General features: G+C 37.2%; 1 long non-coding RNA gene across 1 annotated transcript in view; it reads right to left on the reverse strand.

The window, feature by feature from the left end:
- Positions 1-5,319: 5,319 nt before the first annotated feature.
- The window catches only part of LOC142360611 (uncharacterized), a 91,843-nt gene continuing 78,734 nt past the window's right edge, over positions 5,320-18,428 (reverse strand). Inside the window, exon 4 of the long non-coding RNA XR_012763249.1 lies at positions 5,320-7,788. This is a non-coding gene — a long non-coding RNA (uncharacterized LOC142360611). The remainder of the gene's footprint in view (positions 7,789-18,428) is intronic.

Genomic DNA, 18,428 nt, shown 5'->3' on the forward strand with positions numbered 1-18,428 from the left:
GCTATCTGAACATTAGAAAACACTTTTTTTAATGTAAGAGTGGTTGAACACAGGAACAGGTTGCCCAGAGATACTAAAAATCATCTGATGGGACACAGCCCTGAGCAGCCTGCTCTGGCTGACCCTGTTTTGAGCAGGGGCATTGGACTTGATCGCCAGCGGTCCCTTCCAACCTCAAACATACTGTGATTCTGTAGTTTGAGAGAATTAAGCAACCTGTAACTTACTAATGTTAAATGCTGAAACTATTCAGTGTGTACAATTGCATGCTTTTAGGGTCTGTGTAATTGTACTTGTTTAGGATGTGTGTGGAGTAGTCCGTTAAAATGACAAGGTCACTGTGATTCCTGCCTTACCACAAAGCCTTTTGGTGTTTAAAGTATATTGTCATTCTTTATTTTCCTGCCAGGTTTTCACCCCTGCTAAATGTGGCCTAGGGATATACTGTGCAATAGAATATGTTAACATGAAATCACAACTCAATAGCCTTTATTTTTCAGTTTCTCAAAATATGACTGAAATTTTGTGAAAGAAAAGATTATTTTTGTCCTGGCTGATGAGAAAAGTGAACCTCAAGTATGTTATAAAGCCTCTGTCTCATTAATAATTTTGTTTGTTAGAGGTTTTTCTAATATATTGCTGTAGCATATAGATAATCAAGATTCTCAAAATGATGCATGATCTCTATACCATTGTTTCTTTAAAGAGGGAAAGAAAAGACTAAATTGTAGATTTTTCATGAGCATTCAGCTAAATACGGTCGTATACTGAAGTATACTGAATTGTGTATAACTGCTAGTTGGCTAAGATTCCAAAATTACTTTTACTGATCTAAAATGAGCAATGGAGAGGTTCTACTATCATAGAGCACAGTGACCCAGTGAATTTTCTGCAGCAGTGACTTGCTGGCGAAACTCTAAATTTTTCATTATTAGCCTTCAGTTCTAATACAATAGAAAAGAATAGTTCCAAGGAAATTAAAAAGCTGCATAAAACATAAAATATAAATATACAGAAACTCATTTTTCTTCAAATTTTTCCCGAATCAAACAAATATCATTGATTTATGTGATTGAAACGGGCAGTAAACACAAGGTCTAGTGCATGGAGCTGCTACAGGAGAAATTTGTCAGTTATGCTGCAGGATCTCTCTTCCTAATGGATTTTGTTCTTTCTTAGAATTGTTAACTGCTGCATACCTACTGGTGTGAGTTATACTGCAATTCATCTAAGTAGCTTACGTATGTAGGAATCAGCCAGTCCAGTAGTTTCTATCAGTAGGGTGACAGAAAGCTGTATTTCTGTCTCATTTCATCTCCATCCATTAATTATAAACATAATAAACCATGAAGTTAGCATGTCTTCTAAACTGCAGGTAACTACACTTTCTGGATGTGCATTTTCTTTAATGTGACGGGTAGGCTATAAGGTGTCTGGTAGTTTTTGATTGGCGAGTACTTATTTGTACGTAATGTAATGGACACAGTGTAGTGCGCTGCCCTTCGTGGTCCATCTGTTCATCTATCTAGGCTAGACAGAGCATGGCCACCATTCTGGCCATGCTTCAACCACATGCCTGCCCCAAAGATAAAATCAACTCTTTACAGAGGAAACAAAGTTGTTTCCATGACCACATCACTTTTAGTGCATCTGCTGGCCCTGACAACAATCTTTTCACTAACCACAGAGAATGTACTTTTTAGAAATTATAGGAGATTAGAGACAGGACAGGGCTCATAACTATGTAATTATCCAATGCTTATATTTTGCATAAAGCAAGACAGAGCCTTCAAATAAGAAGAAAGTTGGCCACTTAGTCAGACTGGCCACCCATCAAAACTCAAACTAGAATTGATAACTCTTGCATGTCAATATGAATATCCCTAAAACTGTATCACAATCAGTGAGGTACGTTTTTTTAAGCTTTCATCTTAAAATCCCCTTTGTTTCTGTTCTACTACTAAGAGATATTATTGAATAGATCTGACTTCATAGGTAACCTACAGAATCACAGAAAGGTTGAGGTTGAAAGAGAGTTTTGGAGGTCATCTTGTCCAACTCCACTGCTCAAGCAGGGCCAGCTAGAGCCAGTTGCCCGAGATCATATCCGGACGGCTTTTGAGTACATCCAAGGAGGGATAGTCCACAATGTCTCTGGGCAACCTATGCCACTGCTCAGTTACCCTCACAGTTAAGAAGTGTTTCCTGATGTTCAGACGGACCCTCTTGTGTTTCAGTGTATGCCCATGGCCTCTTGTCCTGTCTCTAGGCACCAGTGAGAAGAGCCTGGCTTCACCTTAGCACCTTCCCTTCAAGTGCTTATATACTTTGATAAGACCCCACCTAGCCTTCTCTTCTCTAGGCTGAACAGTCCCAGGTCTCTCAGCTTATCCTCACAGGAGAGATATTTCACTTCCAGGACTGGAATAAAGCTGCCCCTGGACTAAAGACCTCATCATTTGGGTTCAGTTGTGATTATGGAAGGTGTTGTACAAGTCTGTCACATCAATGACAACACTAGTCTTCACAGGAATTAGCAGCAGTTTATTTAGTAATTTAGGCTTTATTGCCTCACTTAATATGTGGCTCAGTACACCACGGTCTGTCACACTAATTTCAACAGAGATCAAAGGTAAGGACTTCTTTTGAAACTGTGTTATAGTTTCTGCTAGCTGTTGAAAATTCACTGCAAGTAGCTCAACAGTTAAATGTTTTTAATTGATTATTTCATGTATTAGTACAGTGTTTGCTAAGTAATGACTACAGGACTAACGTAGATCTCTTCAGTATTAGCAGATATTGTATGCTCTGTATGTTTTGCCTTTATTTTGCATTACATTTCTTCATACAACCCCAATCAGATATGTTTTCTTCATTCAAAACAGAAGTAAACTGGATAATATTTTTCCTCTTTTCCACTTCTGGCTTCATGCAAGTACTATGACACATAAAATGCATTTTCATTTAGGCAGACATCATACAAGCAGTCTATATTTTCCCACAGCTCTTTCCACTTTGTTGCAATTGAACATGATTGCACTGATGTGACAGTTGCTGAACCGCTATACACCCTAATGCAAAGCCATATAGCAAGAGCAACTAGAGGTAGAGGCAGAAAAACTCTGGCAGCGATTGCCAGTAGTTGCCTTTCTCAACTACCGTCTCACTCTGAATGAAAAATGGACATCAGACTACAGCAATGAAATTCTAGACACAGCTAAGGCAGGGAGCCGACAGAGGAATTTGGAGAGATGGAGCTTGAAGTCAAACAAAAGCTGCAAGAGGGAGGTAAAAAAAGAGAAAATTTAGGAGAACATACTTTTAAATGTTGTGTCTCTAAATTTCAAAAACAAAGCGTTCCTATTTTTGTACTTTCAAATATGAAAATCTTTTTCTCATTATCTAATGTGAAATGTAGTCAATATAAGGATATGTATCTAGAGTGGTCTCTTTTCCAACAATGTTTCAACTTCTGGGAGTGGTATAAAGACATAATTAGACAAGCTTGACTCTCTTCCTGACAGCCAATTGCTTTCTGTCTCCATCCATGGCACAGAATTACCACTCTTGTAACCTTTTGTTCCCTTTTCTATGGTCGCCTCCCAGAAATCTCTTCTAAAATACTCATAATATTCTGATTCACCAAAAAAGGTCCAACAAAAGTGCTAATAATTTATTTTTGCTAATGTTACACTGCTTATATATGCAGATTTACACTCAAGTCTGTCCAACCTTTAAGACAGACAGCAAGTCTGTATCTTACTAAAATTTAATTCTAGCTTCATTCTTTCTGGAGTCAGAATTAAATGTATTACAGCAAACAGAAAGTTCATAACCTTCCACTTGTTTGCAAGATATAGGTAACTATCTTGGACAGTATGAAGCACACATTTCAGCCAAACAGCTGCCCACAGTATGCTCTGTTTGGCCACACTAAATGTAGCACAAAACTTTCTTTAATTATTTAATGCCAAGAAAATTTCAAGTATCACAGAGATGAATGTGTTTTATACGGATAAGTACCCATGGGAAGACGCTTCTGAATATATGTGTCCTTAAAAGAGCAAATGTGAGCTGACAGCATACCTTTAAACATACCATCACAAACCAGCGAGCTTACTGCAGCCATTACATAAAGATCCCAGAATGATTCAGATAGTTCAGTAGTTGAGGTAACTTTTTCCACCAGCTCAGACATGAGATGATACCTGGATCTCTGCTTCCTTCGACTAATTTTGTAAGAAATGATCTTAAAGTAATCTGGTTTTAGAAATTAATGAGCACATAATGCTTTGACTTGCACAGGTTTTAGCACTTGTTTGGAAGTCTGCATTGCAGGTTCCTCACCCACATTAGGAGAACAAGGAGGTAAATAGAATCAGGACAACTCACAGGTACAAAAAGCAAGCAGATTACTTCACGGGGCACCTCACACTCCAACTATAAATACTACAACTAACTGGCAAAAGAAAGAGACAAAAACACGGCACATCCTTTGTCACGCATTGCTTTCTTGGAAGCACATTGCATTACCTTGAGTGAATAAAACTGCACTATTAGTGGGGTGAACAGTAAGATTGGTGTATCTTGTGTAAGAACATAGGATAGACATGGAGCTGCAGCTATAGAAACATTTGCACCAAGCAGAAGCTCGTCCATACTTAGGAAGTATAGACCTCCCACAAAAAGCCTTTACTTAATATGGGTGTCCTGAAGGAAAATGACAATGTAACATAAGTGAGAAGAGGTACAAATAAGATGCCATCATAGATGTGTGACCTGTGCAAGTTTGCATACATGTGTGGTACAATTAAATAGAGCCTGTGTTTCTTTTTTGGATTACTTGGTTTGAGATGGTGTCTCTGTCATTAAGAAAGGATAGCAAATTATGAAAACTATGTCTTTTATGTCTGATGCACACCATTTATTTAAAATTACACTCACAAAATGCATCCCCATGAATGGTTCTCTAAAGGGAGCTGCTTTATGCATGGAAAAATCTCATGAGCAACTAGCTGTTCATAAGGAAGGAACTAAATGGGCGCTTTCTGGACCCCTTCTTTTAACTCACTTAAAAACCATGGCTTAAGATGCATGTCAAAGTTCACTTAGAATATGAGTGGTTTTGTTTTCTTGAGGAATTGTGTAGATTGCAATAAACTAATAATAGCAGAAACATGACAGAGAATAGACAAAGCTAAGTGACCACAGTTCAAGCTCTAAGCAACCACAGTTAAGCTTCCATTCACTGTCCTAATGAAGTGCTTTAATCCTGATAACAAAGGTCATTGATAGTGTAGACTTCATTCTTTCCTTGCTTACTCTAACGACATTCTTCATTTTTTCTAATAGCAACAAACTGTTTCGAAGATCCGGTAAGAAAAACCTAACAGTACAATGTATACTGTTAAGCAGGTATTCTTTATTGTGGCGCCGGGCACACGGGGGATTTCTCCTCCAAACGTGCGCGCCAGACACCCTGTTGCTTCAGGTTAAATACAATCACACAGGTAATTATTCATTATATTTCTAGGAACTAATTAGCATATGTAAATATCTTTCACGCATGTCTGTTAGTATCTTTGGGTGGTCTTCGGGGGTCCCAAGATGAAGGCCCATCCTCTTCATCACGCTGTTCACTGATTGACATTTGTTTCTGCGCAAACTCAGTTCTAGCATCACGTATATCATGTCCTTCAGGTTGTTTTGCTCCAGTCTTGTTGCTCTCTTGGTGCCTCCTTATCTCTGTAGCTTAGCGCATTTGCCCTCCCAAGGCTGAGCTGTCTGGAGTAGAGTTATTTAGGAGTCTCTTTTATCCCACAATTATCCCAATTATTTGCTGAGAATCAAGACCACTTTTGTTTCACTTAATTATTTTGTCTAACGACTAAGTGATAGCTTGTGCCCATGTCCTTCCACTACATTCCTTAATGAGAAAACAGGGATTAGTGTAACAGTTATATTGTTAGATCACTATGCATGCAGAAATACAAGTTACAGTACTAAAGACTACTAAAAACTAGAAAATATTAAGGCTTTTTATTATAGTTTCACATTTCTTACAATCCCCTCTATCAAAACAAAGCTTCATTTCTTTCTCTGTGGTAATTATTTCCCATAAACCAATAGAATTGCAATCTGGACTTCCCAATGCCTTCACCTTCTGGGGTTACACAGCTTTTGTTTTCCACCTAGCTTTATAGCACTACAGTTTTGAAAAACAGACAGGAGTTCTAAATGACAGTAATAACTTTGAAGGAGCAGGTTGTGAACTTTTTTTACTCTCTTACCTTTCTCTGCTCCCTGCTGAAGTTACTCCTTGATATTCCAGGGCTAAGACCTATCCTTTGCTGAAGTAGTGAAGAGCACAGAGTATATAAAATAACCATACCGCACTGTAAATACCTGTAGAAACTTACCATTCACACATCCAAAGCTACAAAATTGATCAGGGAACTGTTGAGCTAAACTGCATGTTCTTCAGCTTGCTGGATGTTATCAAATGTATGTTTATGCTATTATTTAAGAATGTCATGGAAATAACGGAAACCTCAAAGATGTCATGACAGTCTGTAAGCAGAACAGATGTCAGTGGATTGTTTCACCCAGGTAAAATATCAATATGAGTTTGCTTATAAAAAAGTCGTTGATGTGTCAGAAATACATGTTTAAAACCGCAGAAACTTCTAAAAGCCTATAATGCGTCTTAAGTATTTTTGTTAGCTGTACTTGGATATATAGGGAGAGAAACCACCCTAAACAGTATGCAGCTTTTATGCATATAGTCCAGGATATGTTTATTATACTTGCAGTAACATGTTAGTGCCTCGTCATATTGGTCTAATTCCACTGCAGCCATTGGTAATCCAGTTTCTTATTCTGTCCTGGCTTAAACAGGTGATGTTACCGAACCTCAGATGTAAACCAAGCGAAGGCAGTGGAAATGAAAGGAGTGGTGAAACCTTCAAATACCTAGACACTGGTTTAAAATTGGCTGAATAGAAAAGCATAAAATCCTAAAATTAAAGAAAGAGAAGAGGCAAAATCTTTTTTTTAAGTACCTTGTTAAAGCTTTAAATATTGTTATACAACATACTAAAATCTCTGCCAAATCTGTAACTGTTTACTTACTAAATAACATGTATAAATTTTGATTAAGCATCTTGAAATACAGATTAATATTTCTTATCAAATTACCCTAATTTTATTTTGGAGTAAATCATATTAACAGTTTTTTTTTAAAAATAACATGTTAAATCCACAGGCACTTGACATTACATACACAAATCATAACACTAGTGCCTCAGGCAAGGCATGACTACTGTTTATTATTGTATTTTTTGTTTTAAGGAACTCATGAAAGCAGCAATGCCAAGTAAGGTGGTAACTTTTGACCGCAAAACTCAGAACAACAATAACCTGTGGGCTGAAAGAAAATATGTATTGCAGTATGATCCCTAGTGGCCAGTAGTGCACAAAATACAACTAGCAGACATAAAGTGTTAGGGGTATAAAAACTTGAATTTCGCAGAAAGTCCCTATTGACTAGCTGTTTGAAATATGGCCGATGGGAAGCATGGAACAAGAATGACACCTAGTGGTCTCATAGTCTTTGCATCACGGGAGTTTCTTGTTTCTCATCGTCATTTGCAGATGTGCAGTCATATGTACACATACCCACATATGTGTTTTCTCGGTCTTATCATTGACACTACTTTTCACACTGCTGAAATCGATGTTCCTCACGCCACATAGTCACTGACACATTTTGTATTCCAAGGAGGCAATCTGTAAACACAAAGTAAAGGAGAGATGGTCTTAACTGTGTTCAATTTCTACTCCTCGAGTCTGACACTCATTTGCAGAATTCTGGTGCGCAACAGTATGTGCACATACTTCCTTGACTTAACTTCTTTTTGATAAAGCAAACAGCCACATTTATAATTCACTGACCCTTCAAATTTTTTTTTTATTAGCTGCCACATTTTTTTGAGGCATTCTTAGAGGATGACATATTAAAAAGAGAAGAAAATGGGTTTGGACCTTGGCTGAAGAGGGCTATTCCATTATTTTCAGAGAGCTTTGACAAAAGGCTGAGAGACAGATTTGTGGAGAAACAACAAATGGAACTAGCACCTGTGTGTAGATGAAAACATTGAAAGAAAAGTCCCAGGCTTAATTAAAATAAATTAGTATCTGTTCTTTTTTAAAGCTGTTCCTGACATAAATGTTTTCTAATGCTTGGTTTCATTTAAAAATTGATAACATTTTCACATTCCCTTTCTTAATATTTACCTCAAAAGAATAAATACAAAAACTTACAAAAATTATTATCCATGAACAGGCAGAGAAGTTAGAATTTCAGAAACCACGCTCCTTAAATAGGCAGTAGTTCCTTCATTGCTCCCTGAAATAGTCTGCCCCATGCTCTCCTAACAAATATATGAATATTGTTGATTGACAAAAGCCTGCATAGATATGAATCAAAACCTTTTTTATGTTAATTTATATGAAGATGTAATGATATTCTACTACAAATTTTTCTGCTTCTGAATCTATTTCTGTACCACTATTAATAAAAAGGCTTTGCTTCTTTCAAAGATCTAATTACAAACCTCTAGAGGAAACAGTGCAGTGAAATTTAAACATTGTCACAGTCACTGACCTCAAGCTGAACAGAGAAAGGAAATCTGATACAGTCCTTCACTTTACTTCTAAGCAGCATTGAAAATTCACATCTAGTATTGGTTATATTTATGTACTTGCCATAATACATTATAGTAGCAAGACCTAAGAAAATACCTGGATTAAATCAGGACAGATAAAATATACTCTGCCTTTCATGAGCTTATCCTTGGAAGCCAGGCTTGAGAAGTGCTATGAGCTTCCCTATAATATGGATAACAAAGAATTTGCTTTACGGGGAAAACATGATGGGCTGCTGGCCAGGTGTGTTAATATGCTGGGCATTTCACTGACGATGTGTGCAGGTTCCTGAGAAATACTGTTTTTCATATTACCAGAAATGCAGACTAATCTGAGTCCTGCTTCTGAAATATTCTTTAATGCTGTTGGTAGACTTGATGAGGAAGATAACTTTCAGAAGGGGGTGGGGCTTGTAGATGTCCTGCTAAAAGATTTGTGGCTTTGTTACTGTTATAGCTATAATTCGTTTCATAGCAATGAATTTATTTAATGAATGTAGCAAGATTTTCATCTTCTTTTTCAAGAAAAATATGATCATCTAATTAAGTTCCTCCAGTAGAACATAGGATATGGGTAGGTTTCTGGTTTCTGTTTGGACTGAGTCTAAATCTGAACTTCTTTGTGACCTAACTTCTCCACCTGTAGAATGGAGAAAGTAATTGATTTCTACTCCCTTTTACTCACCTCTGCCTGTTTAGATTATTAACTCTTTCAGCTAAGGCCTGTATTCATTTCTTTGAATGTATAGAATTTAACAGCAACAGAGAATTGATTCTGGTCGGGGCACCACCAAGGATCTCAGATTGATTAGGATTCAAAAATCACAGCTGTTGCCTAACATGTCAGGTCACAGGAGCTTGACTTGTCTGCTGTCCCATCCCTCACATTCTTCACTTGCTGATGTATATTTGAGTCTGTCACACCTCTGTTATTTCGCATATCTGAAATTGTTGAGGGGATTTTACGGGTCACAAGGAAGGCAGCCGATGTTACAGCCTTTTCTACAGGATCCCTTCCTTGTATCCTTACTAGTAGATCAGAGAGTGCTAGGGAACCTTCCCACACATGGGACTTTATTATGTATTGGGTTAGATCACCAGAAATGTTCATCACAAAGCTCTGGGCCAGGCAATTCTCAATTTTCCAAGTAATGCCTTGTACAGTTCCAATTCCACAGCTTTCCTTTGTAAAATCTTCAGTGGCAATGGTGGGATATAAAAGAAGTAACAGCAAAATGTGTACGTATGGTCAATGTTTAAGAGATACGTGACCAAAGTGAAAGGTCACCAGCAAAAGAAATTAATAATCTCTTCTTTTCTCACCAGCACAGTAACATCTGGATGCCTATTCGAAGCACATATTTATGAAGCTACTTGGTCTACAAACTCAACAAGACATTTCATAAGGAGTTTCTTTCTGAAACTTTCCTTAAACTTCTGGTTTATGGCTACTCCTTTAGGTTGGTTTTACGAATACTTGCTGCGTCCTTCTGAGGCAATATAGATATTCTGAAAAAAAAAAAAAGCAAGCAAAGGGATACTGTCTAACTTTTCTCACCTATAAAATCTTAATTTAAATAGTGTTTAAATTAATAATTCATAGCAAATACATTATGTGATTAATGAAGTCTCCTTTTGAATTATGCACTTATGTATTATGGTATTATTTGCATTACTAATATACATTGTTTATTTTCTTAAAAGGATAGTTAGAGAATTTGACTATCTCTGGGAAAGATAGCAGAAAGGCAGTATCTTAAATGTGTTTAAAATATTGGTTTTGGGTCCTGTAAATACTGTTTAAGTTATCATCCCTAAAATAAATTTGCTACTGCAGTATTTAGCAGCCAGCTGCAGAGCAGAAATTGAAGACCTTAGTGTAAGCCCATGCAAATTACGTCAGTGGAATTGCATCAGTTTACTTGCAGCACATATACACACAAGAAGTCCTAGCATACATGTTAGATCTTTGTCTGGCTTGCTTAATTTCCTCTGTACCAAGTGTATTACAAGAGGAAACTGGACCCTGCCCTTTGCTGTCACAAACAATCTCCCATCTTTCCCATTTTCTACTCATTAACATAAATGTGAGAGCATTGTCTCTCTAATATTTGTGAACAATTCAGATGGCTTGTCTTTGTGGATTCATGCTAGGAAAGCATCCTGCCCTGAATGTTTATTTGAAAGACGACATTAAAAAGGTGAACAAAGTAAAACAAATCCATTTGAAAAAATATTCACGACCATCCTTTTGTGGTGTTCACCCTACACTATCTTCAAGTCTGGAGTGAAGGTTGAGGTCAGTCTTTGTTTTGTCCCCACATAGAATAATGAAAAATTCCAATTTCCTCTTACACTGTGTGTGTAAAAAATCCACTTTAACAGTTGAAATAGACAGGATTTGAAAAGTATGTCCCTAACCTACCCAGGTGAGTCTTCATCCGATTTTCTTGCTCAGGAAAGTGAGATTAGTTCATCACACTCAGCGTCTGTTGAAGTAATTAAACAGTAAAAGCAAAAGACTACTCTATCAGACAGTTTTATCCGCTCCAAGGTTTTCTCCCTCTCCATGCAATGAGTCTTGCTTGGAAAAGCATGGCCCCAGGGCCTACGATTAAGGGCTGTTAAATATTGAGCAAATGGTCACAGCATCAAATAAAAGGAAGAGGAGAGATGAGAGGAGAGAAGGAAACCTGGCATATCAGGCTAGTGTAAGAGTAAAATGTAAGCTCTTACCTTATCACCTTCACTCCATGCAGATGACTGCTATAAAAAATCCCTTCTGAAAAGTGACTTTTCCAGGAAGGTAGGAATAAATGACAGTTTAGAAGAGGGAACAATTAACTGATACTCTGAACCTGAAGAGTTGGTTGCCTGAGTAAGGCTTATTTTGTTTCCTTTCTCTTTCATTTGTTCTGACTTTTATTACAACCCCTCCAGCTCTGGAAATGTGTGTCTTCAATTGCAAGTTATTTAAATCAGCTGTTCCAGTAACGTATTTGCTATTTTGATCAACTTTTGAATGCTAATTAGAACATTCTTCCTACTGCTTTTCTCCTTAGGAGCTAGAAACTCAGCAGTGTAAATCAGCTTTTGATGATGTACACAGTGGTATGTTTCACTCTGAACATTTAAAGAGAAGGGAGATGTTGCAACAGTGTATTTACCATAACGGTATTCAACTTCTCTTTGTTAATGGTAGCAAAGAACAACAGAAAGCTTTGTATCTAAGACGTTAGGCTGCAGTTCAGGAGATCAGTTGTTTGGAATCAGTTTTTCTGAATGAGTTTCTTAAACGACTATGTCAGTTCTTTTTCAACAACACATTTCCTGTCTGACAATTAAATCCCAGTCCTTTATCTGAATAATAGGAAACAAATTCTCCTATGACACCAAAATGCTTTAATGCTGTTTCTAAAGCTTTCATCACCCTTCTCATAAATGAAGAGTGCTAGTTCTAACCTGGGGACTATCTTTATTTTTTTATTTTTAGACAGTGGAATATCTACAGGAGAATGGGTGACATTTCAATTGAATTCTCCATACTACCTCTTTCCCAAGTGAATTTTCTTCATAATTAGATTGTGTAGGATGCCAATGAGTAGCTAAACCTAGTGCACCAACAGGATACACCTAGTGAGACCAATGTGATTTCTCCTCTCAGTCCACTGAAATAAATTTACCAGACTTCAAGACACAGAGTGATTCCTCTTTCCTGGTCTGCTAGGTGTGAAGGTGCTATGATTCCTGGTGTCCAGATCCAGCCAGCAGTGAGACTGAGCACACACATTCTTTGTACAGAATATACACACTGTACAAAAACGGCCAGCCACCAACAGATCAACCCCAACATGAAAACAGTGCCTTTAGAGCTGACCCCACAAACAGCACTCACATAAATTTGAACTAGCCTGCTCGGGATTGGCACTAAATGGAAGAGGATCAAATGGCCCCATCTCGTTCTTACTTGCCACCTAACCAGACTCAAGGATTGCTAGCAGATTTCACACTCTCCACACACATGTACTTACACAGGGCCCTCTGTAGCTGGCCTAGACTTCCCAATAGCCAGCCCCCAGATCTCATGTCATGCATACTGGCTAGTATAATTTGACGTTGGCTACTGTCTCACAGACGCACATAGATCTTCCCAGTTGCTGGCCCACAGACCTATGGTCTCCCCAGTATCTCCCAGACTGCTTGAACTACTTGGCAGTTTGTCTGCATGAAGTTTGCAAGCTTGTCGTACACAAATGCACACACACATGGAGCAGCGAGCACATTCACACAGAAAAATGCCTAGTATCTTACCAGATACCCGCTTAGATGTGACTGGCCCCGTGTCTTCTCCTTGCTCTCTGTTTTCCTATGCTTGTTCTCTCCAGATCTACTGTTTCTCTGCCCATGTCTCTTCTGAAATAAACAGCCTGCCTCAAACTGCTCTTTCTGCATTCATCCCAGTCTTGCTACATATGCACCCAAATCTGGCACTTCTGAAGGACTGGAAAGATGACTACATGTGTGTTTCTGTGAATGTTTTGTGACAGTAAAACCTCCTTAGAGGAAGACTGACAGTCTTGTTTGGTCTGTGATGTTGGTATCTGTACTTGGATGCTTCTCAGTATCTGTATTCTACTCTGCAGGAATTTATCTGGGCAAAGAATTGTGAGGTTTATCTCACTTCTGTGCATAATCCTAAACTAATCAATTATTAGATGTCAAGAACAAATGAAAAATAATTCAAAATTTTCTCAAAGCTTATGATGATAAGACTAACTATGGAAGAAGAGGCAGTATCAGACTGAAAGCAATGTCAAGATTTTAGAGATTGTTTCATTCGTTATTTAGTTAGTATTTTCATTAGTATTTTGAATACCAAATCTCACAAGATTTTGCAGCCCAGCTTTTCTCTTTGCATAACAGACTGTCTTTCAAAGCTAGCATTAACCACAAGCTGACTCTGAATTAGAATCAGAATTCTGACTTCATATGGACAGCCAAGTCTTGGCTGGATACCACTGCAGGGATCCAAATGGATATCTACAGTTTGTTCTGAGAAAATATAAAATTAGTTTGTTACAGTGGTATAATTACAGTCTTTGTAATCATTTTGTTCTTGAATTTCGTATTTGGGCACTCCTGAAAAACTCTCAGATGTGTTACATTTCAGAGCATTCTGTGATGCTTGTTGTTTCCTATTAGGACTTGGAAACCAGTGGATTCATGAGTATGAAGTAGAGTACAGCAGGTCGAGGGTTTTCTATTCATAAGATAATTGTAGGTGTGTTTTTGTATGACTAGTTCAACAGGCATCCATATTTGGTGATTCTAGTTTGGTAGTTGTGTATGTTACTGTCTGCAGAGGTATGCAATGCTAGGCACAGGTGCTTCAGATTCAATGGGAATAAACAAAGCAAAAAGATTTTTTGGCATTGTGTATTTATGTGACTATTGACCTTGGCTTAGAGGAAGCAGCATACTAGTACAATGATTTCTACTTAATGTGATCGCTAGCTAATTTGCTCCTCCCTGTTTTTTGATTTGATCTACAGGAAACAAATAATTTTCATTGATTCTTATTGTGGCTTCTTCTTGCTTAGTTTGTTCACGTCCACTTCAGCTAATACTAGATAATTCAGTCAACATTTATTGAATCTCCCATAGAAAAAGGAAGAGTAATCATGCTGTTTACAACATAAAAATAGACTTGTATCTTGCTTCTTTTCTACTCACCTTTTCAATTTTCCTGCACCAGTAAATAATGACTTGAAATTAGTAGTCACCTTTAGAGAAGCTGGAAATTAATATTTTATGGCACCTGCAACATGGCCAAGCACAAGTTAAAAATAAAAATGGAAAATGCCATTAGCATGTTTCTGCTCTTATTTGTACTAATGTATAAGAGCCCACACTGCTAAAGTCAGGCAAGCTACACTAGTGTAAAAGCAATCAAGACAACAGATTACATCCCTGGTCTGTCTTAACATGAGGTAATGAGCGTGTACAGAGTGTTGTTTTTAAATGGAAATTTTAATAGTTTTCTTTTCTCGGATCATTTTATCAACATGCACTTTAGGTGCTCTCCTAAGCCTCCTGTGGATAAATCATCCGCTTACTTAATATGATCCTAGTAAAGTGAAAGCAAAGGTACTAAATAGCCAGGCTGTGCTGAGAATTCAGTTGAGGCAGTCGCTATGAAAAGTGCAGGCAGCAAAAAAATAAGCTAATGATGATGGGAGCATTAATAAGTCTTTCTGAGTCAGTAATGCAAAGGATTTTACATTAGCTACGACTATTAACATGAAGCGGAGCCATGGAGGTGATTCTTCTGCTCATCGACCAGTGATCACATTCCTTAGGCATGAAGTGTGAAAATCTTGACCTTCTTAAGCACAGTTTCTACATTTTTGCCTCAAAATGTGGGATCTTAAACAACTTCCCCTGTTGCGCTATTGATAAATAGGGCTGGGTTTTATTCTGATTTTCAGTGTTGTGACAGCCGTTTTAGTAAAAATACCAGTATAAAATCAAACAGCAACTCAATGGAGCTGAAAATATTTCATATGCAAACAACAGCTTCTAACTGAATCTCTGCTCTAATTTTGTCATGCTTCATTTTTTTGGTCATCCAGTCAAAGAGAGTAGATACTTTTTCCACATGATCAAGATGTTTTTGTTGTATTTATCAACAAATAAGTATCATTTTGTTATAAGGAGATGATGTCTATTTTATTTTAAATAGTTCATATGTACGGTGTAGATTATTGAACTGTAAAATACAAGACTGTAGGAAAGAGCCTAAAGCTTGATGTATTTATGTTTTATAACATGATCTAACTAAAAGAATAAGCATAAAGAAACATCTGAGAATGATCACTCTTTTCAGTCCTGTGCTAAGGATTTGTTGTATATTTTATCCTAGCATTTTTCCCACTCCAAGGAAAATGGGAAATTCCCATTCTATAAGTCTTCTTTTTACAAACTGTTCTTGGAAAGAGATGGCCATTTTAGTGAAATGCAAATGATTGTGCTAAATAGTGAAATGGAAAGGAAAGTTGTCTGGTGTCTAAATCACATCTCATATTTTGCTACTGGAATTAAAGTATGCATACATCAACACAAATTAAATTCCAGAGTTTTTCCCATATGTCTTCACAAGTTTCTAAAATATTTATAATTTTCACTTCTACAAGTTCTTTAAGAATTGTCTTTCATCAATCTATCAAAATGGACATTCATGTATGGTTATATTACAGGAAATTTTATACTGAGATGGTTATTTTACAATCAAATATATTAATTAAATGTTTAAATCAGCATAAAAGCTAATTTATGTATCATGTAGAGACTGGAAGAGATCAATGTCCCAGTCTGGAAGAGATCAATGCTCCAGTCTCTTCCTTCAGGACCCATAAACTGACTCCTTTGCAAGATACATCAGACAATACCTACTGACTAGATTTTCTCCAGGCTGCATAAGAAAACTTGTGAGAGGCAAACCATTCTGACCTGATGGGAACTGTTTTCCATCCCTAAATCCGGACAAATCCACAATCTTGAATAAGTAAGCAATATTTGCTTTTTTTAGACAGAGAACTCTTCTAACAGCTCAGGACAATAACCCATTTTTACTAGTGTCAGATCTCCAACCATGGCCAGTCTCTGCTGATTCAGAAGAAATCAACAAAAATAGAATAAACAGCATCAATCTAGCTAATCATGCACCAAGAAAAACCCATATTCATGAAGTATCATGTTCCAAAAACTTATTATTTCTCCCAGTTAATTATAAAGGCAGCCTAAGGTGACAGTCTCAGATGTATATTTTGTAGGTGGATGAAATCTATCCACCATACCCAACGAAGTTCAGGAAAATAATGTGCCAAGATCCTGAGTTAGTGCAGTTTATTTCATACTTCAAGAACAGCTGTCTTCATTGTAACACACTGATATTTTTGTGTAAAAGGTCCTGTAATGAAATCAATCCCTCAGTCTCAGTGCAGTGGTTGTTTCATGTTGTTGCACAGAAGAGAAAAACACAGGCAAGATAACTGCAGTCCAGATTCATTTCATGTCACTTCTGGAATTAAATGCAGGTCTTAAAAGGGCTACAGCCTCTTTTGGAGAGAAGAGAGACTTAGCACTTTCTATTGTCTACAGGAATCTAAGGTGACTAAGTTCTCAAATGTATATATTTCAGTTACATGCCCTAAGTTAGGAGAGAGAAATCTGAGCTTCTGTGTCTTTGTAGAAATCAGTGAACGGTTCTCACAGAAGCTAGGAATAAGAAAAAATGAGTGTTGCAAATTCACTAAGATATTAACCTTTTACTGGGAAAATGTAATAGCAATATTGTGTTCCTTGCAGGCATATTGCACTAACCTTGTTAGAGTAAACTAGAAATTCAATGAAAAGAAAGCAATAAAACCACACTTGAATGAAACAGCACTGATCAAACAACACGTAAAGGAATAAAATAAACCAATGAAAAGAGACACCGTCAGTTTAAATGGCTGATGACTGAAAATCATGTATCAGACTGAGAGATAAACATAGAAATAAAATTTCCTTCTGAAATTAATTGAAAAGTTAGTTCAGTGTCATTGCAGAAAATCCATAAGGCTCAAATAGCCTTGCCATGAATTTTTTGATAGGCAGGATGGAAAGGTTCCATATCTTGTTGTTGGAGTCAGTGGTGCTGAATCAGACCCTCTTGCAAAGATAGCAAAATATTTTATTTGGCTATGTAGTACAAATCATAGTATTATAGGAATTAAGTTCCCTTCTCCTCATTCAACATCATCTCTTTCAGATTTGGGAAGAGTAGAACTGTTCCTTGTATCTGTATTCTACCATCTTTACACAGCTGCTTACTATCCCCACTGCAACTACCGGCAGATCAAGGTACTACTAAACAACCACAAATCAAGACGGTGATGAAGAGCTCAGTACATTTTACTTTGGCATTAAAGTGTGAAAGAGAAGAAAGCTGGACTTTAATTCCAAGACGAATGTAAAAGGCAGTCAATACTATGGTGCAATGCAGTCTTGTTACTATTCTTAAGAATTCAGCAAAGAACTACAAACGAAGGTATTCTTGGTCTAAAATAAATACTATGGCTTATACAACACCATCTGTTAGTACCATAACAAAGATATTTAGACACAGGCATCTGATAACTGTATCAAGATAAGCATTATTTACAATATCATGACTACGCTAATAATCTCCAGGTCTGGGAAAAAAACATGAATACAAGTGCATATAATCACAAGTGGCATGTAAAACATGTATGCTCTTTGATTGTTTCCTCTCCCATTCAGTGTAAGAACACAGGAAACCAAATAAACCCATTAGAAAAGTGAAAAAAACAGCTGAAGGGGTGATTCTTCAAGGAAGTGGAACTCCACATTTTGCGAATGCTGAAAGTTTACACAGATTCAAAAGGAAACTGTACAAATTCAGTAATCTACTGTGGTTCCACATGGAAAGTAGATCCAACTCATATAGTCATAAAGTCATTAACCCGTGGGATCATTGAATAATTTAGATTGTAAATGACAACTGGAGGTCATCTAGTCCAACTTTCTACTAGAAATAGAGGTAACTTGAAAGTTAGTACAACTTACTCAGGTCCAAGCACGAAGATCCACCAACCATTCTGAGCAAACTCTTCCAGTGCTTAACAACTCATAGCAAAAATATTTTCATATATCTACTTG

The sequence above is a fragment of the Opisthocomus hoazin genome, chromosome 2 (assembly GCF_030867145.1).
Source record: "Opisthocomus hoazin isolate bOpiHoa1 chromosome 2, bOpiHoa1.hap1, whole genome shotgun sequence".
Classification (NCBI taxonomy): Eukaryota; Metazoa; Chordata; class Aves; order Opisthocomiformes; family Opisthocomidae; genus Opisthocomus; species Opisthocomus hoazin.